This window comes from Haemaphysalis longicornis, unplaced genomic scaffold, assembly GCF_048455015.1.
Source record: "Haemaphysalis longicornis isolate Haplotype H1 unplaced genomic scaffold, Haemaphysalis longicornis Haplotype H1 scaffold_13, whole genome shotgun sequence".
Classification (NCBI taxonomy): domain Eukaryota; kingdom Metazoa; phylum Arthropoda; class Arachnida; order Ixodida; family Ixodidae; genus Haemaphysalis; species Haemaphysalis longicornis.
In genome coordinates, this window is record NW_027526233.1 from 49194179 (window position 1) to 49214705 (window position 20527).

The following is a 20527-nucleotide window of genomic DNA, read 5'->3' on the forward strand; positions in this document are numbered from 1 at the left end:
ATAAAATTTGTTGTTTTAAATTTCATTCATAGGCGGGCGTGTATTCACATCCTTATGTGATTTTGCCTCTAGATTTAGCTTCGAAAGGTCCCAAGCAACTTTCATGCACATCCTGAAGCAATTCTCTCCGATACAGGTTGCGAACCGATAGAAACTACGACCGAACCGACAAATAGCGGTTTAGTATATTGACATACAACCGTGGAGCGCTGGTTCTACTTGATTAAAATCCTTCTATGGGAAGTACATGTGACGCAATAAACACCATTTCTTCTCCAATGAAGGACGCCCGAAATATATATGTGCAAGTGGATTACGGGCCCTACCATGTAGGGAACCAGTACCAAAACCTCTTACGCGCGAAACAGTGAGCTTGTTCAACTCCGCTACAGCTTGGGGTTCAACGTTCCAAGCGCACAGTGCGAGGCCGGCCCAGAAGAGGTCCAATTCGCACCCAAGAAAGCATCCAACCTTGGTATGCTGAAATTTACCTGACACGTTACGCTTCATTGCTAGTAGAATTGTGGCATAGATTATGGCCAATGATCGGCCATCATCGAACTGCTCCTCCACAAGGAACGATCAGTGCCGCACTCCCCTATAATGTGTTCGCCAAGTCACCGGCCTACGTGTCTTAGACAATCACCATGCTGACCACGATTTAATGCACCAGGCAGCCGGCAAATGCAGTTCCCTCAGCCTTTAAACGCAAAGCGTGAAGTTATTTCCAATTGGAGTTCGGCGAATTTCTGAATGACGGACCCCGGTGCCAGCCACGATACACCACAGAGGCTGCTTTCTCTCCCTGTGAATTTGAGCGCTGCTCACGCTGGACCCACTTATCCAAATCGTCAAGCATTAACCCTACTGTCCTTCATTTCCACAAGCACACCAGCGCCTCCTTCACCTCCTTATAAGGCGCTTTAGTGGCGTAATATTTTCCCCGCTTTTTTAGGATCAGGAGACGGTTTTGAGCATTCCTTGGTTTTGCACGTATGGCACTATTTACTATCCTTACTTTGGAGTGTATCTTTTTCAATGGCAGCTATTTTTTAACGCGACCTCGTTAAACACCCTAAATAATGTTTTTTTAGATGTCTCTGAACCTAATTATTTGATACCGTGAATATACTTGGCCCATTTATCTGTGGTGATGCAGATGTCCGGTTCCAGCAATCAGTACTAACGCTGCAAAACGGGCCAATGTAAGTTCGTTTCCACAGAGTGCACTAGGCTAAAATATAATTAGGCCGAGGCAAAACAGCAAATGCAAACGGCGCTTTCCGTGGAAGAAAATTTAGGCTGAGTGTGTTCACGAAATAATTTACCTGGCCCGCCTTACGAGTTAGTGTTCCCGTGTCATGGGCTTAAGAATAAGGAAAAACACTTGAAACAGTGAGGGTTTATATGATTTTAAGAAAGGGTAATTGTGTACATATAAAACAAATGTGCAATCAAAATCAAGATGATAGCTTTGTGCCCAACGATGTGTTAGCGCTACCTTGTTGGGTGTTTCTCTACGGCGACCCTTCTTTCTCTGCGGTGTCCAAGCAGGTAGATCGTTGTGGATTTTCAGTTGTGTTCTTGTTTCAGCCCTTTTTCTTATTACCCACTATAATTGATAAATTTCTTTGTATGATGATAATAGTGTGATTCGCTGAGCACCAAACAGAACAAAAATATCACGGCCGATGTGAGTCTGCGTCTAAACCGTGATTTTTAATGTCCCATGCAAGGCGTGAGTCACTGTGTTGTGCGTGCTGTGTGGTGCTAAATAATATTACGTTTCATACGCACTCCTTTTTTTCTATACTCACCCTACGTAACAAAATTTAGTGCATGACGGACTGCCGTATTTTCAGAACAGCCGACGTTTGTTGTGTGTGCTCGTGCTTCCGATATGAGAAAGGCAGCGATGAAGATGCTCGTGCTTCTGAAATGGCACTGAGAGGGAAGCACACGAGTTCATGAAACTCAGACGATTGCGCAATGTGACTAGGCAACAAAACCAGCGTGGAGGTTTGGAAAAATTCAAGCTCTGCTAAGGGGGCAACGCACAGCTCAAATAAAGTCTATACCTCATTACTGGGCAGTTTCTTTGCTGCAGGGATTTGGCATTCGATTGTCTTATTTTGTTTCAAGTTTGGAAACGCAGTAGGTAAGACACGAAGCGTCTGCGTGAACGTGAATCGCACTCTGTCGGCTAAGCTTTCGAATTATTTGTCCCGCGAATGAACTTTTATTTGCGGTAGCTGCGATGAACTGAATATTCCCATCATTGGTCAATTGGGCCTCCCTGGTCTCTGTGTTTAAACAGCATTCCTGGTGTGGCATTGTCTATGTTCATATTAGAGCAGGCAGTGTTTTCGTAGGCCTAAATATGCGACTAGAGGTGCATTCGTTCCCTATTACCCGATGTTTATATGGGCGGCTGCGCGGTTAAAACGCTTGACGTTCGTGCTTGCAAGTGTTGCCGTCCTTACTTTCAGTAGACTATTTTCTGTTACAACCTAGGTGCGTACCAATATTTACGCAATAAAGCGTTTACATCGCTTCTCACGTGAGAAAGAGGGAGAATGTCAAATACTTTTGTTGGGTATTTACGCCAGGTATTAGCACAGACATAACGGACGAGGCGTCTTTATGTTGTGGCTCCGCAGAATGCTTACTGACCGTTACTGGGTAGCCCGAGTGCACTGGGCATAATTGATCATAAATAGCACGTGTGACTTTGGTATAAATGTTAAAAGTTACATGAGTAGCAATGACATCATGCATAGAACCAGCGCGATAGAAATGAAGAAACAGAATTCGGACAACAGTGGCTGTCCTTGTGTTTCCTGTATGTACGTTCCTATTTTACTGACTGAACAAGAGGCCTCTCACTTAGCTCTCGCTAGCTTTTATTACACTGCCAAATGTGTAATATTGTGCAATTCAGTATAGCACAACGAGCAGTCATGGAGTTTTTTTGGAAGCACGCATATATTTTAATGTATGTCCTCTCGGGAAAGAATTCAAAAGTTTTCTGTGCAAAAAGACGCGAACTTTTTCCTGCAGATTATCAATATAATCCGTGCGGTTATAGGGTAGCACATTCAGGGTTGCATTTGGAGTAACATTACGGATCCTCTAGTTTGTCGCATCTAGTGTAACACTACACTTGTTGATTTAAATTTCATAAGTCGGTAAAACCCAAAGTGCTAGAAACGATGCCGGTTGGATGGGCGGCAAGGTCGAAAAGGGAACATTGATGGAGCTTTATATATTATGTAAACAAAAGATAAAAAAATTCATGGTATCTGCAAAGAAAGGACGAAGCTTTATTATGCATAGTTTAATTGCTCGGGAACATTCTCTGCTTGTGCACGCTCGCAACACGAAGATGCCTGTGTTCTCCGCAAAAAAAGAAGAAACATCGGGCTTCATTGGTGAACTTCCGAATATCCAATATTCTAAAAACGAAAGAACCGCCTACATTCTTCAACATTCACTTCACTCTGTGTAGGAGCGCACTACCTGGTAGGAATCTAGGAGGGAGGCAAATATTCTAAGTCTTAACAAACAAGTTGATATGTCTGATGGTACTGAGGGGCCTTTTTAGCAGAGAATTCACTGGGTTGTTTCAATTTGAGTGCTTTTGATCAGGTGAAGCTGGTCATGCGTTGGTTGTGGCATGGGAGTAAGCGAAGGACTAAGAGAGCATTTCTAGACAAAGTACTATAGTGGTCCCTATTAATGTCAGAATTTCCTGGTAGTCGGGAAAGAGATGGGTTGACATCATGAATCAGAATTTATTGGCGGTGTCAAGGTTTGTTTTCCTTTTTCGTAATGTTCCTTTTTTCTTAAGGTCGTGGTTATCTACGGCTATGAGGCGGTGCGACTACAGGATACCTACGTATGTCCGGGAAATGAAGGCGCATCTGGTGGTCGGAGCGCTTAGGCTGAGAATGGTACCGCCCCACTTAGATGAGGAATTATTCTCCGGTGAAAGGAGCCTGGGTTACAAGTAATGGGTTAGTCTGGAGGACTTGGCAAGGAATTAAGTGGCGAAAGCCAGGGCTATGTTGCGACCGGCGGGGTAGTGTTGGCAGAGCACCGGCGAGTCAGTTGGCAACATCCACACTTGGGCAGTTAGCAGCAGTAGGCAGTGCGAGCGGCCAGCGCAATTGCGACTTCCTGGGCAGCAATACCATAGTCCCGAAATGGGGAACATTTATTTCAAGCGATGGTGCAGGCTTGAGGGGGCGAATGGGGTAGTAGGCAGCGTCGACATAGCCCGTTTTTTCGGGTGTATTTTTAACATTCTACGTAGAGTTCTTTCTGAGGGTGGGGGAGCCGGAGGGGGCCTGATAGCGGCTGAATGTTTGACGAGGGGCATGCTTCTAATTACAGCTTGTCTCTGCATGGGGTCAATGGTTTGAAGCTGGACAGAGCTAATGACAGTTCTTGTCTAGAGCCACTGATCTGTGGGGTTCGGAACCAAGGCGGTGCAGAAGTGAGAATCTGTAAAGGTGACCTATAAGCATCCATTGTGGTTAAAGACATGCGCCTGCAAATTTCGTCTTAGCTGTTACGGGTTCACGTGGGGTAGCGGAGCAGATGAAATTGCTGGTAGCCTCACTAATGTTTGTTTGTGTGCCTGACTCTTGATTATTTTTTCTTATTGATTTCACTGCTTTGGGATCAAAATTGGGGGTTCCAGAGTTTACGTGGCTGATGAGCACGGATAATTTGAACATTTCCCGACGGTTGGCAACATGTCTTAGGAGATATGAGATTATTGCTCGTTGCTCGGTGAATATAGAAGCGTGAATGAATTTGAACCCATGTAGTTTGTTGTGATGCCTCTTGGTGTGGCTGTTAGGGCTGCGGAGATTCAGGCTCCTTCAGAGGACACTTCTGGATTAAAATTGTTTGTGGTTTACTTCTTGATACGTTTCTAGAGTAATAAATGCACGTATGACCACAGAGCTAAGGCCGCACCATTAATGCAGGCTTTTTTCATGGGCACAGGGGCTTGTAGGCATGGCGTTTTTTGTTCAATCAGCGCGCCTTGTTTATTTCGGCGTAGATTACAGGTAGTCTGTTATGTATTCTGTGGAGAACAAAGGCAGGTCGAACCTGGCCATTTTTGAGAAGAGGAGATTGAATACGAAGCTTAGGGGTTTACGAGAAGGGAAGTTCGGGAACGTGACTGAACGGATGGGCCAAGTCGTAGAGTGTCGGACTAATTTGTAAGCAATGTTTGTACAGAATAGCACATACGTGTACCTCAGCTAACACATTGAAGGCCTTGGAGATTAGCCTTTCTGGAGACATTTTCAAACGCGTCTTGAGTGTTGATGGTACAGATAGCCATTCAAGTCTCTTTGATCAATGAAGTTAAGATGTCTTTCTTGAGTTTTTCTAGTAGAACAATGTTGCACAAACAGATGTGCCCGATATACAAATATAGTGTGATGGTCCGAAGATACTCCTAAAGTTTACCGAATATTCATCAATGTTACTGGTGAACGAGGTCCGTGACATTCCCCAAATATATTTTGTGGTTACTAGAATTTCAGATTTCGGAACTATCATAAGTACCACGTATGTGCCTAGGTAATGGAGGTTGTTCAACTAAATTTGAGTCTTCTAAGAAAGTGGTCTTACCCACAGCTTGCTAAGCCTATTCCTAGTGAGACAATAACACACGCTGGCGTAAATTTCGGATTTCGATACCTAAACAGCATGTCACTGTATAGTACTGTGTAGCGCTCTTATTCGCGTATAGGTGGGCCAAAAAACATGCCCGACACATATAGCGACGCAGCTGACATTTCGTTGAGGTAAGCGGGAGACCACCGCTATTACCCGATGTCATCGTCAAGCTTATTTGATGATCCATTCCCGATGAGGTGTGCGTGACAAACCTGCCACTCAGCGAAAATTCTTCTCTGGGCTGAAACATGGAAAATAAACCCGAGCTCGGCGAACCTTCCGTCACGAGATGCTTATTCCTCCTTGGTTCAATATTCGTATAATTAATAAATGATACTGACAATACGGCTCGAAACAGTAATACTAATTAAAAAGTGTGCCTAGATTACATTTTGAATTGTTGTTTTGACCGCACAAAAAAGCTTATAATCCCATCTAAGCCAAATGTCTGCCCGCAATATTGCAGCTTTACAACACAGTTTTCGGGTGAGTACCAAAGACGTCGTTGTTACACCGGTGGAGTAAATACTGGTTTCAAAGCCAAAGCTAGCATGGAAGGAACCTAACTTGAAAAGAATTGAAAAAAAAAGCCTGAAATCAAAATCAGATAAAAAACAATCAAACACAAATAGTTTTATCAGCGCCGGTAGCGTACCAGTTACTATATTTATTGCGTAAATTATTTGGGCCTTTTGTGTTTGCCTGTGGTTTTTAGCGTTCGCGGAAACACATTGCCTTTGAAAGATTTCTGTAGTGAATCAATATTTCTAGGTCACGCACAGCTGGTGGAACGAAACAAACTGCTTATTACCAATGCATACCAAAAATACCCGCCGATTATCATCTCCGCAACATCACGGGTAAAGGAAGGATTTTTTATTTGAATTCAATGCCATATTTATCTTTCATAGACAATTAAAGAAAGGAGCAATCCCAAAAACCTACTGCGGTGAGTAGGTTGACGAGGTGACTGCCCCTTATAACGACAACAACGTTTAGTGCGTGGAACGTAATATTTAAAAAAACAAGGGAAAGGTAGTTGTATTAGCAGTTATAACGCGTGACTATAGACACGCATACAAAAAGCGAGGATGAGCAGTAACGCACAAGTGAGTTTTATTAAAGGAGGAGAAAATATTTACCCCTAAAAGCAGCAGTAAAGAGATACATAGAAGATGACAAAAACGGAACTCCAATTGGCCACCCCGCTCAAGCCAGGTGCTACAAGGAGCACTGGTATCTACTTGAACGCCATTTTTCTTTTACACAAAGCCATCGATGTTATGTCGACACCAACACAATCGTTATTTCTATTCAAGCCGCCTCTACTACCTCGTACGTTGGTTAGTCCGAATCATGACACACGATTCCACAGTTTTAAAAGAACGGCATGCACCCGCATCCTGCGCCACGAGGATATTAATATTTTTGAGTTAATGATATTGTGAAATGAGCAAAAACTAACGAGGCATGGGACATCCACGATACCCCAGTTTAGACATACTACCACGGCCACAAAGAAATGAGTGAAAGATACAACACAGAAATGTTCCTTAGATAACATTTTGCATTCCTCAATGTTACCAACATATTATAAAAGTTTGAACAGTTACAACCAAGTTGGCAATTACTTCCGGGGAAGGTACTCTTTACGTTGTGTCTGTGATGCTGAGCAGTGGCATCACGTTGTTATAAGAAGGTTAGGATTTGAGAGTTACCATTATAGGACTTTGAAAGAGTCCAATTTAATATGCAAGTCGTGTGAAAACATGGCCACTTGAGTCTAGCACGAGAAACCTTTGCGAAAGCCATGCTGTGCGGAATTGAAAAAGTTATTTGAATCTTGGAAGTCCCTGATCCGGGTGTAGATGACATGTTCAATGATTTTGAATGGGATGCTGGTTATTGAAATGGGTCGATAATTGAGGGGTGACTCTCTAATACCTGATTTTAATACTGGGGTGATCCAATCTGCAGGAAGCTGACCCGTGGAAAGAGACTGCGAGTAAAGTAGGCCCAGAATGTTGCACAGATGTGTTGAGTGTTCTTTAGAAATTTCGAATTTATGCTGTCGATACCTGATGATGAAGATAATTTTAGTTTATCAATGATTGCCAGAACTCCGGGTTCAACAAAAGAGATTGGCGGCATGGCAGTACTGACTACAGTAGGTTGTGGCGGGGTTGGAACGTCAGTTTCTTTGCTCAACACGGATGTAAAGGCTCTATTAAACAGATCGGAATATTCCGAGTCATTGGCCACGTCACCTGCTTCATTAGTAAGCGTAATAGTGCACGAGTGTTTGGGATTTATGACCTTCCCAATTTTCCTAGGGTTACTAGCAAGCAATTTCGCTAAGTCAGTGGGAAAAAAAGAATGCTTAGCATTTTGTATTGCCGCGAGGTAAGCTTTTTCAGCCGCATAATATTTTAACCATGTGTTTTCAGTAATCCCATGCTTGGCGGAGCGAAAAAGGCGTTTTTTTCTTATTTTCTAATGTTTTGAGCGTTTTAGTAAACATGGGTTTGGGGACTGGCACGGAAACTGAGCTTAGGGATGAATTTTTTGACCAGTGTATCACATTTATCCTTAAATAACTTCAAGTTATCATGCACCGACCGATAATAAAAATCGTCTTTGAATATTGGAAGAAAATTGTTTATTTCGTGATTAATAGCAGTGTAGTTTCCTTTATCATACAGTCGCATGGCCTTTTCCTGGTTCGTTGTTTGGGAGGAGTTCTTAAAATGTCGGCTTGAATTATTTTATGGTTACTTATTTCTGACAAGTAGGAAATAGATGTAATGCTTTCAGGAACACTGGTTAGTATTAGGTCTAATATGTTTTCACCGTCTTGGGTTACGCGGGTTGGTTTGGTGAGAACTTGAGCTAGGTTGAAACTTAGACAAACATTAACAAATTCACTCGCCTCACTCTGTAGTCCTCCGTTAACAGTTAGATTAGGCCAGTCAATATTCGGGAAATTAAAGTTCCTGCGAGGCACTACGTTGCCGCACCGATAGATTAGCTTACACTTCGGCGAAGGTAGCCATATGCGACCAAATAACACCGTGTCGGCTGACTTCCTTCCTCCGTGCTGCGTACATGCAACGTGGGCGCGAGGTTGAATCTCTATGTTTGTTGGTTTTTTATAGCTTTTTACTTGCGATCGAATAAAAAGTTCTGCAAATCAATCGAGAAGCACTTCGAACGCCATAGCGTTTTTGGATACTAGGCATTTACAATACGAAGTGCTGACAATTGCATGTCAGAGTCCAGATATTCAGGCAGCGCCGGAAAATAAACCTCCAAAAAATTGTGCGGGGGCTGTAGTTTACTGTGGATACTGCTTATAAAAACAAATCAGAATTGATTTCTTTGGTCATGCCTCGTTTATTCAAGGCTACAAATTGAAGTCCAGTAGTTGGAAGTGAAATTAGTGATTATTCCTTACAATAACAATTGGATGCAACCATAGCGTCGCATAACCTGTGAAATTCGCAGATATTTTCGCTTCTTATCCCTCTATTCACTTCTTCGAGCACTTGGCGCTGTCATCACCGGGATGGTGGCCCTAAATACTTATGCTGGCTGGGACGTCAACACTAATTTGCCTGTACATTTAGCCTGCGCCCGAACCGTCCCGTGTCGCGTGCGACACGGTACGGTTCTTTGTACAGAAAGTACGCGAGGATGAAGACAGTTCGTCAACCCTGAGGCAGCCACACAGCTGTAACTGTCTGAATTAAGGATGACGGCAGCTCGACAGAGGGGGTGACTTCCCAGGCGCCTACAGTGGAACAGGCAAACAGCGAGCTACCTGACTCAGACATGTGCGCCGCACTCGGAAAAAGAAAGTATTAACCTCGAAGCGGTTCCTACGCCTTCTCAGCTCTGGGGTCACTTGGGCAAGCATGCGGGACAACTTCGAGCATGGGCGGGGCCTATGTGTTTCGAAGTGTAGGCTACTAATTGGGCCACACGTTTCTAGTAGAATTCACTAGAGGAGTTCTAGGGATCTTAACTGCGAACACCAAGGCGGTGCTGTGTGTCGCCGAGCGTTGCTCGCTGTAAAAGTTAAGTTCGAGGGTAGATATCCAATCCCGTCTAATCATAATGTAAATTTTGATATAAAGTTTTCTCGTTCATCAGCACGCCTCGGCATCCTGATAAACGTTTTTGAAAACCAGTCATAATACAACGTATGTATCCGCCCCAATCCACAACAGGGCACAGTTGTTGTTGAAACCACTCCATTGCTATACTGGGCACTCCCGCTGTAGCTTCCATATCAAGATAGTTTTGTATTTCTTCTTGGCGGCGCTCTTCTCTGCTGGGATTCACACGCGAGCAACTGTTCTCTGTGCCCGCGGAATCGACGTTGTTATCTCTGCCATAATGCATCTGTTCAGCGTCGCTGCCTTTCGCCTGGGCCTCACAAAGAAGTTTAAGGAAGTAACCAGTTCGAATGCTTGTCGACCTTGGTATTCGTTCATTTTGCCTGCATTTAGATTTATAAGATGCAGAAACAACATCTTATTGACCGCAAAAAATTTTTTAAGCATTGAAATAACTTTGAAGTAGGGGGTTGCGGTCAGATATAAAATAGTTGGCACTGCCGAAATCACGAATCAGCACGTATACAAGAGTGAGAGTAATGTTCGATTATTTGCGTCCGATGATTAGTGTCTGCATATTTGTCATTACATTTCACCTAAGTTTACCCATGCCAATAGCTAGTCTAAAATGTCTTGTTTCGTTAAGCTTTCTATTACTTAACTTTCGGCACATGCTTGCATACTTTGACTGGTGCTACACTTTAGAGAGGGAAATAGGTTGGAGGGGTTCCATTATGTGGCTCTTGATGCTCCAGGAATAAGGTACATTGCCCGTTCATTGGAAATTTCAGTTGCGCTTACTAATTCAGAAAATGTGATGTGATAATGTCTTGAAACGTTATTCTGTAACAGGTTAGTCAATTGTACGAGCTGGAAAGAGCTCATGATGGACAGTGGGAAAACAGACACGGCACAGAAGAGGTGGGACATTTAGTTCTGGTTTTCCGGTCACCAATATTTTCAGGGCGAAATTGCGGTGAATACTCAACTGTGGTGGTACACATGTTTTGTTATTTTTTAGTCGTCACTTTGCCCGAATGACTTTCAAATTCTGAAAGTGTCATGTGACAAAATATTTCCTTCGTTTTCTCTACCCAAATACCAGCGACTATTTTCCTTAATTTATGTTTGTACCCTGCAGTTTTATTTACAGACTTGCTCACTTCTGGGTTTGCTTCGGGAAGTTTTGTATGAGTAAGGCTGAACAACTAGATAATTTGAAATTTACAGACCAACTGGAATCAAATTTTCTTTGTCCAAAATTGATACAAATAATTATTTAGTGATTGTGTGGTTTAGCGCACCGACGCAACGCAGCCGATGAGGCGCTCCGTAGTGGAGGGCTCCGGATTAATTTTGAACACCTGGCGATCTTTAACGTGCGCCAAAATTTCAGACACACGGGTATTTTTGCTTTTAACCTGATACATATATTTAGGTGATGTTCCTGAAACACCATGGCCAATACCTAACCATCTCAGACAGATCACACTGCGTACGTCGTACAAAGGAGCTCCGAGTAGACGACGTATGCAACCGGCGGAGAGTCGCTGAAACAATTTTCGAGAGGCCTGTGACGGAGAACAGAACCTGTACCGTGGAGATCACGCTTCTCCGGCGACTTGTACCCGGCTCTGGCGGGCGCATAGATGCGTGCTCAGGCGTTTCCTTTACTACAGCGGGGCGCTGTACTGCTTGCGGTATCGCACGTTTAAAACTAACCCCATACGTAGCAATATCCCCTATTTTTTACTCCATTTTTTACACGTACCTAACGCGCGCTTGCGGTTGTTCTGGAGTTAGCTGAGATTTGTTTTACTTGAAAATAAAATTTTTACTCCAAAAATATGTAATAAACGCCCACTTGGCTGTGCATTTATCTTAATGCATCTCTCACTGAAAAAACAACAATTTTTATACATATTTGATCATTTGCAACTTCGGATACAATATTTGCTGTATTTTGGCTGCCCTGGTACCCCCTTCACCCCGCAGACGCCTTCAAAAGATTGACAATCATTCCGGAATTTTTCTACGTGCGCATATAAGCATTTGGGCGACAAAATCAGCTTTGCTCGTGGTAATGTGTTCGTCCACACAAAACCGGCCGTCGTCCTCTCGAGGAACGAGCGAAACATAACAAACCTCCGTTCCTTGAAGAAACACTGCCTTGTTTTAAATCCCGCAGTAAAGTAATTACTTCTGTAGAGTGTTCGATATACTTGAGTTGAAAGTGAACGCTTATCCACTGCATGTCTTTGGTGACACCCCAACACAGCGATACATAGGTACGTTTTTGCGTGTTGTGCTGCGTAATCTGGTTGCATTAGCTAGCATATGGCTGCGCAACAATTTTACAAGGCGATTACCGACGTGCAGTGAGGTGACAACTTCTCTGTTTCAAGTTTCACAAACCTATTTAACATAATGACATATTGAAAGGTAGTTATTGTTCCACGTGCATGCGCGGTTTGCTCCCTTTGAAAAAGAGCGATATGACACCAGAGCGATTTTCAGGCGTATACAATCAAGTAGCTGTGAAAATCAGGGCATTCTTTTTTTCGCAGTGCGAAGGGTTGCTGCTCGGGCAATTAGTGTTGTGCTAAAATGACTTTCGGGTGGTGTACTTTATCTCGACTGATAGCAAGGTGATGTCGGAAGTGCGGCAAACGTCATAAGCCTGGGAAACTTTATTTGAAATTCTCCTCTCAGATAGCAATGCGTAACCCGACGCTCCCAGGCTAATTTAGAAGATGTTGCTAGCGGCCCCCCGCAGTGGGGCTATCGCTTCCGTTCCATAACCTGCGTCCCGCCCAACCGCGGGTTATTGCCGCCTTTTTTAAGTGCGAATGCACTTTATAAGCGACCCCAAACCTTCCACCGCCGGCGGCGGCGGCGGCGGTGGCGGCGTCCGCAGTCCTCCTCTCCCTAGCCACGGCGTGGAGCGGAGAGGAGCGTCGGTAGCAACGGCGCGGTGACTTCACTTCACCACGTGACCGCGCTCGCTCCGCCTCCTCGCCGTGGCTGCGCGGGTGCGCGCCGCTCCCCGCACCGCTCCTCGCGCCGTGACGTCATGGTATGACGTCACAGCGCGCCTCCTCTCCCCAGCAGCTGCCGCGCGCCTCTCTCTCCACCGTGACGTCACACTCTCTCCTCTCCCCCTCGCTCGGCTGCAGCTGCCGTGCGCCGCTGTCCCTCTCCCCTTGCGCTCGCCTCCTCTCTCAGCCACCTGGCTCGGCGCGCTCGGCGCGGCGTACCCCCCTATATATGCAGCGATAAACTGCCAGACCTCCGTGGGTCGGCTCGCGCGCGCTCACGGGCGAATGCCAACGGATTTTAACTTTACTCCCCCTCATAGCATCACCCCGTGCATTCGCACTTAACCATGTTCACCCTCGGGGAAATGCTTGGGAGTTTTTCCCGTCTCGGTTCCGAAAACGTCAGTATGGTTGGAAAACGAAAACCTCAATACAGTATGGTGCATTGAGCGCTCTTTTAACGTGCTCTACATTGTGACAATATTTATACGATGTCCAATATTTGAGAGCAGCTGGCCTTGGCAAAGGAAATAAATCTATCTGACAATAATATATAACAACATGATGCCTCATTCACCCATGTTCTCTCCGCAGTAGATGCGCGTTCCGTTTTGGTCCCCAGCGGCACTGCCTAGTGTCCTTTATATCAATTCCTCTCACAAACACCGAGTAATCCTCTGAGTTTCGTTCTTCACACACCGGTGGCCATTTCTGTCTGGCAGGCAACAGGGAGTTATATCCTGCGCAAAGTGTCTCACCTTTATTAGAGGCGTAAGGAGGGAACAGTAACGTTATCTTGTGGAGGCTAGTGTCCCTGGATAACACATCAGAGTAGCGCCACTGAGGCATTCAAGTCGGCAAAGGCGGCCATTTTGGTTTTTATTACTGTTGCGAGATTGCCGCTTCTGCAGCCTCACCGCTAACTTCGTCCGCGTCGTTTTTAACAAAACTGCAGAAATTGCAGCGAAACGGCATCTCCGGACAAAATTCTGCTGCTGAAATGCTTCTACGAGCGTTATCTTTAATTCGCGTTCGGAACGACGTCAGTCGCGCGCAGCCTAAGAACAGGCAACACAATCTAAGTTTACCAGAGTTGACCGACTAAAACGAATAAACTACGAAAGGGCGACTCTAATGATTCATCGCGGTGTAACCAAATATTACGACATGCGAACTGACCGATGCTCTTGGCGGCGGTATAGAACAACATGAGAAAAGTGTGCCGATACCCTTAAACATAAACTAGTGATACTTGTAAAGCATATTTAACATGGAATTAGATTATGCGATGCCAGTAAACCACACTTATTTGCGAACGTTTGTTCAACTTTGTCCCAGACAAGGCACGCGGACGTGTTATGCGGTGGCAGGAGGGGCGTTGCATCCATCATCCCAATCGCCGTTCTCATAAGGCGCAGTTATTACCAACCCGCCGCGGTGACTCAGTGGCTTCGGCGTTGCGCTGCTGAGAACGAGGTCGCGGGTTCAATTCCCGACCGCGGCGGCCGCTTCTCTGATGGAGGCGAAAAGAGAAAACTCCCATGTGTACGAAATTTTGGCGCACGTTCCACAGGTGGACAAAGTTATTCCAGAGCCCTCCACTACGGCGCGCCGCATCGCTTGCGTTGCGTCGGCGCGTTAAAACCTACAATCACTGAATCCCTTATTAACAACAGCACCATATTTATCGTACGCTAAACTCGCCTATTTTGAATTTCCAGCTGTTGCCAGCGAGGATATGGTTAACCGTGGTTCAATAGTGAAGCCGGTGTCCACTCAAGCAGTTAGCCGTTCTTCGTTATTTCATTTTTTAGTTGTTTTTTTCATAGTTGCTACAATTGGTTTATTGGTTGCCGCTGCGCTACCGCACGCGAAAGCTGCGTTTAGCGAGGAATCATCTCTAATATTTTACTTAGCTACTATGTGCTGCCATAAAATAACAAAACCACCAAGCAGACGACTTTTAGAAACGTGTCCCAAAGTCGCTGAAATGCTCTTCATTTGCGTTGAGCTAATATAAAATGCGGAATTACGTCAGAGCACCATAAACACCCCTTACAATATCTTTGTTGCTGGAGTATTTACATCACATGCAGAAGTTTTCTGCCAATCGAAAGCTGTTGTCATGTACAAGGAATATTTCCCCAATGTACTGGGACTGACAGTATTCGTTACTCACAATTAATTACCCATATATTCGAGCATATTAATTGTAACTTGCACTGCTTCCACGTGGTTTCACGCATAGTTATATTGCAAGCGGCATCTTTCAATGCACATTCTGTTGTTTTTTCTGATAAATGACGATACCGTTATCAGGAAAATGCTCTAGCGCAGCAGTAAGAATATATTTATTTATTATACACAAGATATTTCCACCCACTCAAGACTGGCGCTACAAGTACATAGTACAACTTCATAGAAATATCTGTTTTGCGCAGGAAAGTGGCGTGAAATGCGAAGTGAAATATATTGCAAATTTAATATGATTCATAAGTTGGAAGCACACAGATTTAGCGAAAAGTGAAAACATTCAAAGAGGAAGGAAATGCACCAAAGCAGCCGCAAATGAATCAACACAACAAGGGGACGAAAGCTTCTTCCGGTGCACTGGTATTAAACCTGTGTCTTAAATGGGGCGGGCAATGGTGGACAATAAAAAAAATTATCCAGTACTGCAGCACAAAAAGTGAAGCTTCAAAATATCATGCTTAGCCGAAAGGTGGTTAAAAATGGGTAACGTGCGTGATCAGGTTTCGCAGTTGAAGAGAGTTGCATAGGTACTAGGGCAGGTGAGTTGTGCGCAGGCTCTGCATTGGTTATTTTATAGTTCAGTAATTGCGTCACAGCCCTGAAGGCGAAAGGATTTCCGCTATAATTCAAGTGCTTCGGTGACACGGGTTATCATCAATTTGGCTACCCCAAGAGAAATCCCAACAGACCTTCAGGCTGTTGGACCGACAGCTAATCCGGAAATTCGGCATATCGGTCTGTCGGTCTGATGGCAGCCTGTCGGTCTGTTGGCAGTCTGTCGGTCTGATGGCAGCCTGTCGGTCTGATGGCAGCCTGTCGGTCTGATGGCAGACTGTCAGTCGGATGGCAGTCTGTCGGTCTGATGGCAGTCTGTTGGTCTGAATGCAGACTGTTGGTGAAGCTATAGGTCCAATGACGATATTGACTTAGGACACAAGCTGTGAGGTGTGGAACTTTTTTAGAGAGAATAATTAAGGGTTCAATGACCTTGCGAACAAAAGACAATGTGGTAAAAGGGTAACAAATATTGCTAAACAGGTTGCCAGTAAAAAGCAACGCTTTGGGGAATAAACTAATACCCTGCAGCTTTTTTTCTTGTAAGGTAACACATGCTGGGCCCACAGCAAACCGTTTATTCATGAATGGCATTCAGGCACAATGTGAGACCATTTATTGTGCCAGAAGTTTCATATTAGGGAATGCTTGCTTTTGCTAAATTATGAGTTAGCTAAGAGTTCTGATGCCAGATATCACATGCAATACCTTTCAGGGATGCGACCTAGTCTGGTGTCAGGGCTGGTTTGGGCTTCGTTTCTGCATGGCCCTCGTTCACTTCGTTCCAATGCTACATTATTCTTCTGTGCAGATTGCCTGTTTCGCCAATGTACACTGATTTGCATTCGGTGCACGAAATCTAATAAACAACACCTGGAAGCTTGAAGCGTGAGAGGGGGTTTTTCACGCTGACAATGTCAGAACGTAGCTTGCTAGTGGGCACGTGCACGATGTGCACACTGTGTTTCTTGAAAATGCGTGCAAAAGCTTGATTGATGTGTAGGATGAGAATTGAAGCACGTTTTGACACAGGCCTTGTGGACGCTTCTGCGTGCTAATGTCAATGCGGATTCCTGCTAATCGCCCTCTTTGCTTCTTTTTGAATATAATGCTTTAGGCAGCCACAAGGACTGCATAAAAACGTGCAGCAATTACCTACGTCCCACACATCAGTGAAACTCTCGCACGCATTTTCAAGGAACGCAGTGCATACATCGTGCATGTGCCCACTAGCAAGCTGCGTTCTGACATTTTCAGCGTGAAAGACCCCCTCTCACGCTCCAAGCTTCCGGGTGTTGTTTATTAGATTCCGTGCGCTGTGTACATTGTACATTGTACAAATCAGTGTACATTGGCGAAAGGGGCAATCTGCACAGAAGATTTACGCAGCACTGGAGCGAAGTGAACAAGGGCCATGCAAAAACAAGTGCACTGGCACAGCCCCGTGAGAGGACGGGATACGTGGTCGACTGGAACAAGGCGAAGTCACTGACAACTGAGTGCAATCTATCTTCTCGATTACTGTTCGAGTCCCTCATCGTTCAGACGACGCCTAACATTATCAACATAATGGATGGCAATCTGCACCATATCTATGCAAACTTATTGCGCCGCGTAATGCCCAATATATAGCTTCGTTTTCCACGACACATGCTCACCGTGAACAAGCACCAAACCGTTAAATGACTTTCTTGACTTGGTCAGTGACCTACGTTTCATCATTGCAATAATGCTTTTACCTATACGGCATTTTGTCAGACACTAGACTACACTACATGAGCCATTTCCGTTCTTAACCTGCACCAGAGTATATAACCTTTCACTACTGCTATGATAGACGCATAAACGCAATCCAATATGGCCTTCATATTTAGCTCTTGGAAACATTATGTATAATTTCCCCTTCATGTTGCACCTGCTACAGCAGCAGGTAATATTCCAAAAACATGAAAAAAAAGAAATGGTGGTTTAACACGCCAAAGCTACACTTGGGATATGGTGAGCACTGTAGGGGAAGGATTCGCATTAATTTTGACCACCTGTGTATTTTTGTGCGCACCGAAATCTCAAAACACGGTCGTCTTTACGTGTTGCCTCCATCTGAAAAGCGGCCACACCAAGCGGTATCTAACCGACATTCGCCTCCACAGCACACCACCCTAGCCACTGCAGTGGGTTAAACATATAAAATAAAGCGAGTTTTGGAGTGCAAATGAAAATATTAATCACACGTCTAATTTTCCCAAATCGATCTACCTTTTGAAATCCACCATGCAATCCCCCCTCCCCTACCGGCCTACCAAAACACCTTTCTCTCAAGAGTTAATCAGGCTGTTGTTAATGAAGTAAGTATTTACAATTCGAGACTTGCCACCGTTAAAGTCATGCACTTTGTTTTAGAGATAAGCGACATTAGCCATTTGCAGCACCAGGTGTTAATTGTGTTAAGATCAGATTGAAAGCACTGACGGTAGTAGTTGAAAAAAAGTGTGTGATAAATTAAAACATCATCTGCAAATAGACCTACATGGGAGGATATGCAACATGGAAGATAGACAAGACGAAGCAACCTGCCTGGGAAGACAAAGAAAGTGGCACGACAAAAGAATTATATAGTTATTAGGAGAAGTAAACTGTATTTGAGAAGAATGAAAATCTTTCGCTCAAGTGAGGACATTAGGGTGAAGTTTTAGAAGTAGTCTGTGGTGTGCAATGCGATTGAATGCTTCAGAAAAATCGAAAAAAACTACTGCAGTTTGTAAGCCTGCGTCAATGGATCAATGTAGATCGTGAACAAATCCTGAAAGTTGTGTTTCTCAAGTAACCCTTGTGAAAACCAGGGTGATATTTGAATGTGATATTGTGATTTTATAAATAATTAGCAACCTGAGAGTGGATGAAATGCTCCCCGACCTTGCGTATGGTGCTTGTTAGGGAAATTTAATGGTGAAGTACCGTCTCCTGATTTAAAGATTGATGCTACCTCGACTATATCCCAAGCATTGAGAATAGTGCCCGTCATGAGAGACTGCGAAAAAAGCGCTGTCAGAATTCTACGGACTGTGGATTGTACTTTTCGATATAGTATGATTAATAACAGTATGATCTGAAGTAGATAAAATTGTTAGCTTACTTAAAATGGAAAGTAGTTCCACACCAGTTTGTATTGCAAGTTCAAAACCATATCAAAAGATTCTAAATGTTTGCTTGGCTTGACTACATACGAATACTTGCTTGAAAGTCAGTTCAATTTCTCTTCTTGCCCTTTAGTCATCGGCCACAGATTCTCTTCAATGTCTCTGCTAAGCAATGACACGCTCCAAACGCACAGCACTGCTCCATAAAAATGTTTCAAATAATCAGAGGCCACAGCACTGCTAACAGGTATATATCATAGCAGGTTCCACAACATGCAATAACTAACCTGAAAGTACATAATCGGTGGGTGCACCGATATGTCAGCAGTGCCAGGACCAATGTGTCGAGCAAATGCGCTGGCTTCTGAACGGGTGGTCCAAGCGGCCAGATGATGGATGGAGGAATGACCATTCCTGGCGGCAAAGCGTACGGAGCACCAACGAAAGGCCAGGCAGTACTTGGGTAGAGCAGGTGCAGTGTCGGTCGGCCAAGGGAGGCCCTGGCATAGCCTTTGAAACTGGACTGGAAGGCAGCCGACCCAGGACAGTAGCAGCAGCACCTGCAGGTGCATAATCTGTGAGTGTGCTGACACTTGTTGAAATACAAGAAGAGCACACACAAAGCACGAATGCTTACATCAAGTAGATTTTTAATCGTTTAAAGACAGTAACCTCCAAGGCACTAATAAGAACATTCCAGGAACACCCCAACTGAAATTTAGGTCACAGTAACAATGCATTTATTAGACCCGCAGGTACTGTGAGTGGGGTATGCATGATATATGCAAAGCTCACTGCTGAGCTAATTTGCATGGAACGCATGCCCGCAACTCATCTGTATCCCTTGCTTTCAATCGGAACTGGTGTGTGATAGTTAAGACTCCTCCATTTCAATGTCTGACTTGTATCTGCACGTTCAATTCTCCAATACAAATCGAGTTGAGTGAGTGCCTACAGCTTTCTTGTTAGTCTCTGTATGGCCTGCGGTTATGAAAAAAATGAATGCGCTCAATTTTCTGCACTAATTTAAACAATACATATGCCTCTCATATCAAGCCCCAGACTTCCCGAGAGCTACTCTGACGGAATCGGCAGGCGCCTCGTAGGCATTGTGAAATCTCCCCCACTACCCCGAGACTATGCTAACTCCCTGCGAGGCCACATGCGAGCATTTCACCTTCAATTTGCACGTATGTGAATTCTATACCTCTATGAACTCTCAGACGGGCGTCGTCATATTCGTGCCGGACTCGTGAAGCTCGGCATCGTCAAACGTCGTGAAATTTCCGTACTCGCTCGCTGGGGCGCGGCCCGAACTCTCTCACCGTTTCCTGCCCTTGCATACTATTTTCTCCACCTTGCACTTTGTAAATTCTCATCTGTCTAACTACACCTCCTGCGTCCTCATCTCTTGTCTGCGTTTCTTGCAGCACGACTCCGCCAGCACCCGGTCGACGCGTACGCTGTCGGGGCGCGTTGGCGAGCGAGTACGGATACTTCCCGACGCTGTTGCCGAGCTTCACGAGAATGGCACGCATATCGCGGCCCGAAGACCGCGACGCGTACGGTCGCAACGGCGGCAGCCGGTCTCGTGAGCGCAATAGCTGCGAAGCGCACTGCACGGAATTTGGATAGGGGGGGAGACTTCACAACACCTACGAGACGCCAGCCACGGAATCAAGTGTACGCTTTTTCGCATGCACTTCCAGGGAACCTCCTGTTC